At 43.7% G+C, this 8,147-nt stretch overlaps 1 protein-coding gene across 2 annotated transcripts in view; it reads right to left on the bottom strand.

Annotated features, from left to right (window-relative positions):
• The window catches only part of ZNF516 (zinc finger protein 516), a 122,980-nt gene extending 118,550 nt beyond the window's left edge, over nucleotides 1-4,430 (bottom strand). Inside the window, exon 1 of one of the 2 annotated variants that reach the window (XM_077352922.1) lies at nucleotides 4,198-4,430. The gene's annotated coding sequence lies outside the window, so the exon portion shown is untranslated. Of the gene's footprint in view, nucleotides 1-3,477; nucleotides 3,599-4,197 lie in introns of those variants that run through there. The other variant, XM_077352923.1, reaches the window with a different exon arrangement.
• Nucleotides 4,431-8,147: the final 3,717 nt, after the last annotated feature.

The raw sequence follows: 8,147 nt of genomic DNA on the forward strand, positions 1-8,147 counted from the left end.
GATATTATTATTTTAACAGATAATTAATTGTACCCAACGTTGACATTTTTGGGACAAGAAAGCTGGGACGTGGGAAAGGAACATTTTAAAAAGTGAATCCACATTGTAACCCAAATGTGAGAAATGCAAACAGCATCTATATGACCCCATCCAATGTTTATTCACAAATTAAGGCCATCTGATTACAATGGAATTTCCTTAGCAAGTGAATACGGCCGCAGCGTTAACCTTTCTCCCATCTAAACTTTGATGCATCGGAGTCATATTTAATTTTATATTTATTTAGTTACATCCCGTCTTTCCTTGTGGTTGGTTCAAAGCAGCTTTCAATAAAGGTGCAAACCAAAAAATAAAATAGAGAACCAACCAATTCTCCCCTTTGAAAGGATTCTTGCCATTCAACCCCCCCCCCCTTAAAATCCCTGGCAACGTAAAGCTACCCTACCAATGCTACTGATCATCATATGACATAAGGCTTGCCACAATCCATTTTTGACAGTAACAATGACCCTAATACTACAATTTAGTGGGTCCAACCCTGTGCCACTAAAACAAAGGGAAGGAGTGACGGTGAAGTCCAAAACTGTGATTACTACATACAGTGACTCTGCCTGCCTGCCTCAACAAGCTTCTGAAATATTCATAGAATCTATCACCAGTCCTAAACTGGGATGGACAAAAGGAACAGAAGGCCATGGACACGAAACAATCCCTAAGCTGTGAAATAGCAAAATATTCCTAGCAGTGATGTTCTGTCCTTCTTAAGTTTAAGTTATGCGCTTAAAAAAAACTTAACTATGCGGCTGCCAAGTGAGTTAATGAAAAACTCTTAGGTAGTTAACTCACTTAACACAACAGCTATGAAATAAAGTTGATGGCAGGAGGCCAAGGCACAAATGACTCTCATTGACCATACTTGAATTTTGCTCAAACAAGGAGTAGTTCTGGCCATCATCAGAACAAAGTGGGCAGTAGGCTTCAGCACAAAAGACTGCATTAGCCCTCCCCTTGTCAGGTCCACTCATTTACCCAGATACACAGCATGAAAGCAACAATATGTTCTTGGAAGCACGAACATATCAGTGGCTCCAATCAATATACTAAGGCAGCGTGTCCCAGATACAAAATAAGAATCAATTTAAATACTGATATTAGGGGCAAAGGGGGAGGAGGCAATTCACCAAGGACAAAACAGGATAGGGCTCACAATAGGCAGGACCCATGACAGCACCTCATCCACTGAATGTGCTCATTGTTGAATGTAGAACTGGCCACTATTCACAACATTCATGGTGTAGGTTGGTCGACAGTTCTTCTGTTGTGTTGGGACAGTTACGTTTTACAGTGTAATCTTTTTGCGAAAACAAATGTTTATATCATGTTACAAATAATACTCAGTCATTTTTTGTGAATTGTTTTGACCATATCAATCCAGCAACTCAAGTGACTGTTAACTGCCTTACTCCATGGACTATAACATCACACTTCATTTTTTCTGCCTTGATTTTTTTTTTTTGCTTCACAGCAGTGCCTTTTTAAATCCCACAAAGATTCAGTATTTATTGATTGACTGTTTGCATTTGTATACCGCCCTCCCCTAAGGCTCATCAACTGTGCTACGGATTAAATATGATTCTGGATGCACTTTTAAAAACCCTTTAAGATCATCATACTCCTGGAATAAAAATAGGTGTGATTTGTTGGACACATGCCACCTTTTCTCCCCCTCTGATAAGCAGGCCTGATACACTGCTAAAATAGATCCATATATCATTTTATGTGTCTGTTTTTTAAAGCAGGTCTCAACTTGATGTTTAAAATTATGATAGCTGTAGTCATCATTGAAGTAAGCAGTGCCAAAAATGGGATATGGTTCACAGCAGACGTTTTGGAGGAAGGGAGCAAGTTATTTACCCTTTAAGCTATTGACTTGCAGAGACAAATGCATGCAGAACAGCTCTTCCCATGCTGTAATGTGGGCTTGAAATACAAGCGCAGCAAACATTAAGGGCAGACGATTGGAGGGTGGTGCTGCCAATCTTTTCTAGAGAGCAGTGACAGGCAAAACAAGGCTACTTTGCATCAGCGTTTCCCATTCTTCCTTGCCACTGACCAAAAAGAAAAAAGAGCCCAGAGCATTGGAAACAAACACCCATTTCCATGGAAGGAGTTGGTCTTCTCAACCAATAGCGCTGCAGATGGAAAATATTAATGCATTGTTGCAGTGGGAGAAGGAAAAGTGGAACACACACTATTAGCTGTGACTCTAAGGAGGGGCAGAACAGGCTGGGGATGGTTAGGTGAGAGGAGGAGCAGTTGTGTCGCTCCGTCCAAAGGGGCTTTGACCTCACACTGATCTCAAGTCTCTGAATTTAGACTTCTTCTCAATGGCAAATCAGTTGAATTATAACATGCACGCAGGCGCACACACACACAGTATCTAATTTATGAACTCATTAGTCTAATTTCATTATTTAATCATGTGCCTAGCAATCGTGTTTCCTTAAGAAAGGACTGACCTATTTTTGGCTGGAGATAAATGATCATGTTAACAGATGTTAATCTTGTAATCTGTTTTCCTGTAAGCACTTCACATACCCACAGTTTAGACACTAATAACACACACACAAAGGGAGCCTTCCCAAACCAATTGACATCACCAGTCAATATTTGGAATTTTGGGTTTTTTTTAAACAAGGAAGGGGATAAATCCACCCAATGGTTGCCAAGACATTAAATCTTCACCCCACTTTATAAATGCTGATTTGTTCTACCTCAACTCCCAGGGGCTTTGATTTGCATTTCAAATTCCACAGGTTATACTATTTGGGTTGGTTGGTTGGTTGGTTTTTTTAAGTAAACTAACAACAGGGGAGAAAATGTGGATTGGTGAGGGGATACATCTGGATTAGATAAAACTCGGCATTTTATAGATTTCCAAAATGTGTGTGCGGAGGGGGGGGGTCTTCATAAATCTAGATTCCAAATCGTCTCTTCAAAACAAAACCTGCCTCATGGAATGACTAAGCTATGGAGGGACACACACAATGAACATCCCCTTGAACATATCTGTCTACTGCTGGGAGTTCATAAACGCTCCCAAGCGTAAACGTGTCTAGTGGAAGACGATGGCTCAGTGAGAGAAAAAAAACAGGCTTTTCTAGAACATTTTGGCCAAGGAGGCCAGTCGATATTTGGAACAATATTTTTTTTAAACCCACACGGCATCTTCCTCTCACCTTGCCCCGCCTGCGTGAGATATAGATATTCCTCCGCCTGGGCTCCCTTGCGAGCAACTTTCCCCTCTCTCTAAGTTTCTTCAACTTGTCGAAACAGCTTAATTCAAATGACGGTTGCAACTTACAACTATTTGGTATGCTAATTGTGGGTGGAGATAGGAGGGGGCAGACCCGGAGAAAGGCTTTCATAGGACAAAATGTCTGCATTATTTCTCCCCTCCGCTCCCCACGTACATACATTTCAACACCCAGGACAGGGTTCCCCCACAGCGACCGCCCTCTAAGGTAGGATCCCGGGCTGAAGCACTTGCGACCTTCAACTTTCTTCCAGGAACTGTGCCCTGAAATGCTGATGATGCTGGGATCCCCCCCCAAAAAAAAAACCGGGAGGGGGGAGGAGACACACGCCCCTCCGCTAATCAGTTCAAGCCCCCGCTGAATCCACACGAGCTGCTAAATCCGCTTCATAATTTCCGTGGCCACTCGCCAGGCCCCCCCCCCCACCTTCATCGGCCTGCCCCGGGGGGAGGGGAGCGTTTCTTTAAAAAAAACAAAAAAACGACCTGCACTTTGCTCTTTGTTGCTTAATGGATGGAGAGCACAGGCGAAGCTCCACCCGCGCGACCCAGCCCCCCGCCCCCCGCAAGCATCGCCTCCGACGAAGGTTCACAAGAGTCCAGCAAACCGTCCAACGCAGCACCCCCTTCCCTTCCCCCCCCCGAAAAAGCCCCCTCTTTCCCATCCTTCCAACAGCCCCCAAGTTCCCGTTTCTATCCAAGTCTCTCCAATTACGGAGGGAGATTAACTATTCCTTGCAAGCGAGAAGTTTTTCCCACGGGCGTATTAACAATATTGTCAACTCCCCCTTCCCTTCCAATCTTCCCATCCCTTTCCCCGCATTCCGCAAGAAAACAAAAGGACGGGAACCCATCGTCGCCCCCCCCCCCACGCCTTTTACCTTGCTTTCTGTTAAGGTGATGTGATTGGAGAAGGACACAGACAAACAAGAACCTGAAGGTGAAACCATGCGCTGAATGCAATAAGGAACGAACTGCACATGATTCACTGCGCCAGCTCCACTCCGGCGAGCAGGGAGGGGGCGTCTCGGCACCCCTCTCTGCCCGGTCCGAGCAAGGGCCCGCCAGCTCCCAACTTTCAGTCGCCTTCGGGCCGGTCAGGGATCTCTGAACGCCGGCCGAGGTTGGCGTGCCAGCGGTGGGACGTCCTTCTGTGTTTTTCCAGGTTTCCTCCACCATATAGGTTGACGTCTTCCCCCAGCTGGGAGAATGGTCTGCCCTATATTAAATGCACACACTATCTACTATTGTCTCATCAGCACAAAGTTCTTGTATAATGCAGGGAAAGTCTAGATGCCCCAAAAAATGAGTCACACACACCAACAATTATTCCCCTAATAGGGCTGATTCATTAGTAGACGTGTTATTCATCTGAGCTTCTGTCAAATGACTAAATATGTTTGAAGACAGAATTTCTGATACCTGGAAATACTTCTCAGGCAAGTATGTCTCAGGCACACGCCCCATGTAGGCACTCTGTTTATGGCTTGCAGAGGTGTGTTTATTTATTATATACACTTGCCTCCCTTTTTGTTCTGTATTGTAATAAAAAGGAAAATTGAAAAAAAAAACCTTGTCTGTTAACTTTAATGATTAGTCACCTATTCATCCTTTCAATCCAAAGACTCCCAAGGTGGTGAGTTCAGGTTGTTTTGTTTGCATCCTAGTCAAACATTATATTTTTATTTTTGTTTAAATTCTTGTTCATTGCAAGACTCAGTAATGAAAGTCACTGATGGCTAAGAACCTGTAAGGGCCCACCTGTGTGTAGATCTTCACATGCCACTATCACATATAAATCCGTTCCAACCCAAGATTCACTCCACTGTCCTGTTATGGTGTCCCAGAGCAGACATGCCCAGGGAGAGAGAGATGCATGCGCCTTTGTCACACACCACAATCAATACCTGTGTACCCATGAGAAGCTGCCAGGCAGCAAGGAATTCACAACATTTGTAGCAGCCCTAAGGTTTGGAGAGGGAGCCAGAACGAGTGTTCTCAGCAGCCTTAGGAGAAAATGCTGTATCACCCTGGAACAAATTCAAACCTCAACTCTGTTTTCTCCCCTACATCTCGATACAGTAGCCCAGAAATCTTTCCCAAGTTTCACATCTTCCTTCCATAAAACTCTCTTTATCCGCCAGGACCTGGGGCCTTGGAGCCATTAAAGAAACTGCAAAATCTTCCTGCTGGACATCGGAGGGGTTTGGCAGTGGGGTTTCTCTTCTGCCCTCTAATAATATGGAATGACCTAGGACTGGCATAGATGTTTGGGGCTCCCTTTCGAATACAGCTTTCTTGCCATTCCCCCCACTCCCACTCCCACTCCCACTCCCACTCCCGTCGTTTCGAAACAGTCCGAAGGAGTCTCCTGTCCCCCTCTTTCCTGCGGGCTTCCGGGCTGGCCTGCCCACCGAGGGCTCAGCTCTGCCGCAGTTCCGACGGTTACCTAGCGCTGTGGTATGCGCTGCCCTCTAACCTTGGACGCCGCAGTAGCCCTGCTCCAACTTCTTCCCGTTTGCAAACTGAAGCTGCTCTCGAAGAGCCGGGGAGGGGGGAGGCCCCTCGCTGCCTGCAACTCCTGCGCTCATAAATAAATACTTAGCATCGCAGAGACAGAGAGAGAGAGCGCACTTGTGCAGTGGGAAGGGGGGGGCACAGTGGGTTAAGAAGGGGGCAGGGAGGAAAGTTTGTAAATGAAATGCGCGCGCGCACACACGCCCCACGTGAACATGAAATGTACGCTATGCGTGATTAATGCTCGGCGCTCATTTGAATAGCAAGCATGTTAAAGGTCATTGACAGTTGTTGCTGGGTGCAGCAGCCTGACTGCCCGAGAGGGATACGTTTGGGGGAGACGCTCCAAAGTCCTTCTGAATCACAAGACTTGAGTTTCCACCGAGGTGCTTTCAGAGCAATGAACAAGACTGGTTTCTGGCAGCCTGTTTAGCTGGTGTCATCTATGGTCCAAAGTTGCTGTTCTTTTTTTCTTTCTTTTTTTAAACCCAGGCTCTGGTTATTTGCTCTCTTGTATCAGGCTCTCCTTTTAGTTGCTGGGCTTTACCCCAGGTGAAGACAAAGGATGGGATTTTCCCTCTCTGCAGAGACCTCTCTGGTCAACATGGCACATAAAGATTTTCTAATCAGTATAATGAATACAAGGGCAATCACATTTGCTCTCCCAGATGTTTAGATTCCCGCAGTAGGTCAGTGTGCTGGACCACTAAGGATTTAAAACGGTAGAATGGGGGTAACAATTCCCCTACATGAACATTGCCAGGTCAGTGGAGAGAAAGGTGGGCAGGATGCTTGAAACATTTTGGCATTATGGACATTTTGCTCTCTCGCCAATAGGGATCCTTTCTTTTGTGGCGGCTTTCCGAGCCTTATTGTGCCAGCAAACAGTATTTAGGATGCGTGTTTGCCAAATGCAGTGACAGCTTGACATCACCAGCCATGACAGGGCATCAGCAGTGTTGGCACTGGCAGAAGTGCCCAAGGAGAACGAAAGGATCTTATTGGGCATTAAAGTTACTATATGCCCTCTTAAAATGCTTTTTAGACAGATTCCATCTTTTGCAATTAAAAGCTCAAGCATCATAGCAAGGGCTGCTTAATTGGATCCTGCGTTTGGTAGGTAGCAGCAGTTTGTGACTGAAAGGAAAGGAAACACACACTTCTAATGAAAATATATGCTAACTGGAATTAGGATTTAGTTCCCAGGAAATCTGGCCAGAAACAGTGTTGTGCCAAGCCACAGAGACTTTATTGATGCAAAGGATATCAAGTGAGAGTATTTAACTTTTTTTACATTCTTATCGATTCTACCATTTCTTGGCTCTTAGAATAAAAATATAACTAGAAATTCATCTACTGTGATTTTTCTTATTAAAAGCTCTGAGGAATTTCTTTTTAAACCAACATAATCCCATTTTTCAGCCCATTTTAAAGTAACTCTATTATGAATTCTGTATCTCACTGAACTCTTGTTGAAGTACGCCCAATTTGAAGTTATTTTGTTAAATTACAATATTCTGTATGAGAATGTCAGCTATATTAATAGCTCAATACACGTTTTGCTATTTATAGTTTTCTGTGTATAATAATTCTGCCTAATGAAAAACAAGGAGCAGGAAAACATTTATTTACTTTTGCTATGGTCTAATAAATTATTTGTTTAGCATTTGGGACTAGGCTTTCTCAAGCCCAGGAAAATGGCATTTTGATGAAAATCTCAGCAATGGCTTGTCTGCATAACTTAGCCTTAGAAATGATTGGTGGAAATTGAAATAAGAAAGGTTCTTTAGACATACCATACCTAGGAAGAAAAGACCATATTAGATCTGAGAGGAGCAGGCTGATGTCTATATAGCATTTTCAAGATGAATGATCCATGTACATGATATACATGATATGCAAAAATAAATTCCATGAAACATGATGATTATATGTGTTTGTTGTAGCTTCTACTGTATGTAAATATTATATAATGTGATGTGATTTTTTTAAAGAATTGAATTATAAACAAAGTTATCTGAGGGCTTTACAGCTCAATACAAATGAAAATAAGCCTCATTTAATATTTAATGCCATAGTGAATAGAATTGCCATCTCAGTTGACCTATGCATCTAAAGTAGCCTTTCTCAACTTTTGTTCCTTTGAGAAACCCCTGAAATATTCTTCAGGTTACGATAAACCCCAGAAGTGGAGTGATCATGCAGAATATGGTTGGGAAGCTTAGCTGTGTACATGCCCCCTGGGACCTTCCTACCCCCTTCAGACTCATCATTGGACATTGCCGGGGGGGATCAATATGACTATATATGGTCA

Source organism: Paroedura picta, chromosome 9, assembly GCF_049243985.1.
Source record: "Paroedura picta isolate Pp20150507F chromosome 9, Ppicta_v3.0, whole genome shotgun sequence".
Taxonomy (NCBI): Eukaryota; Metazoa; Chordata; class Lepidosauria; order Squamata; family Gekkonidae; genus Paroedura; species Paroedura picta.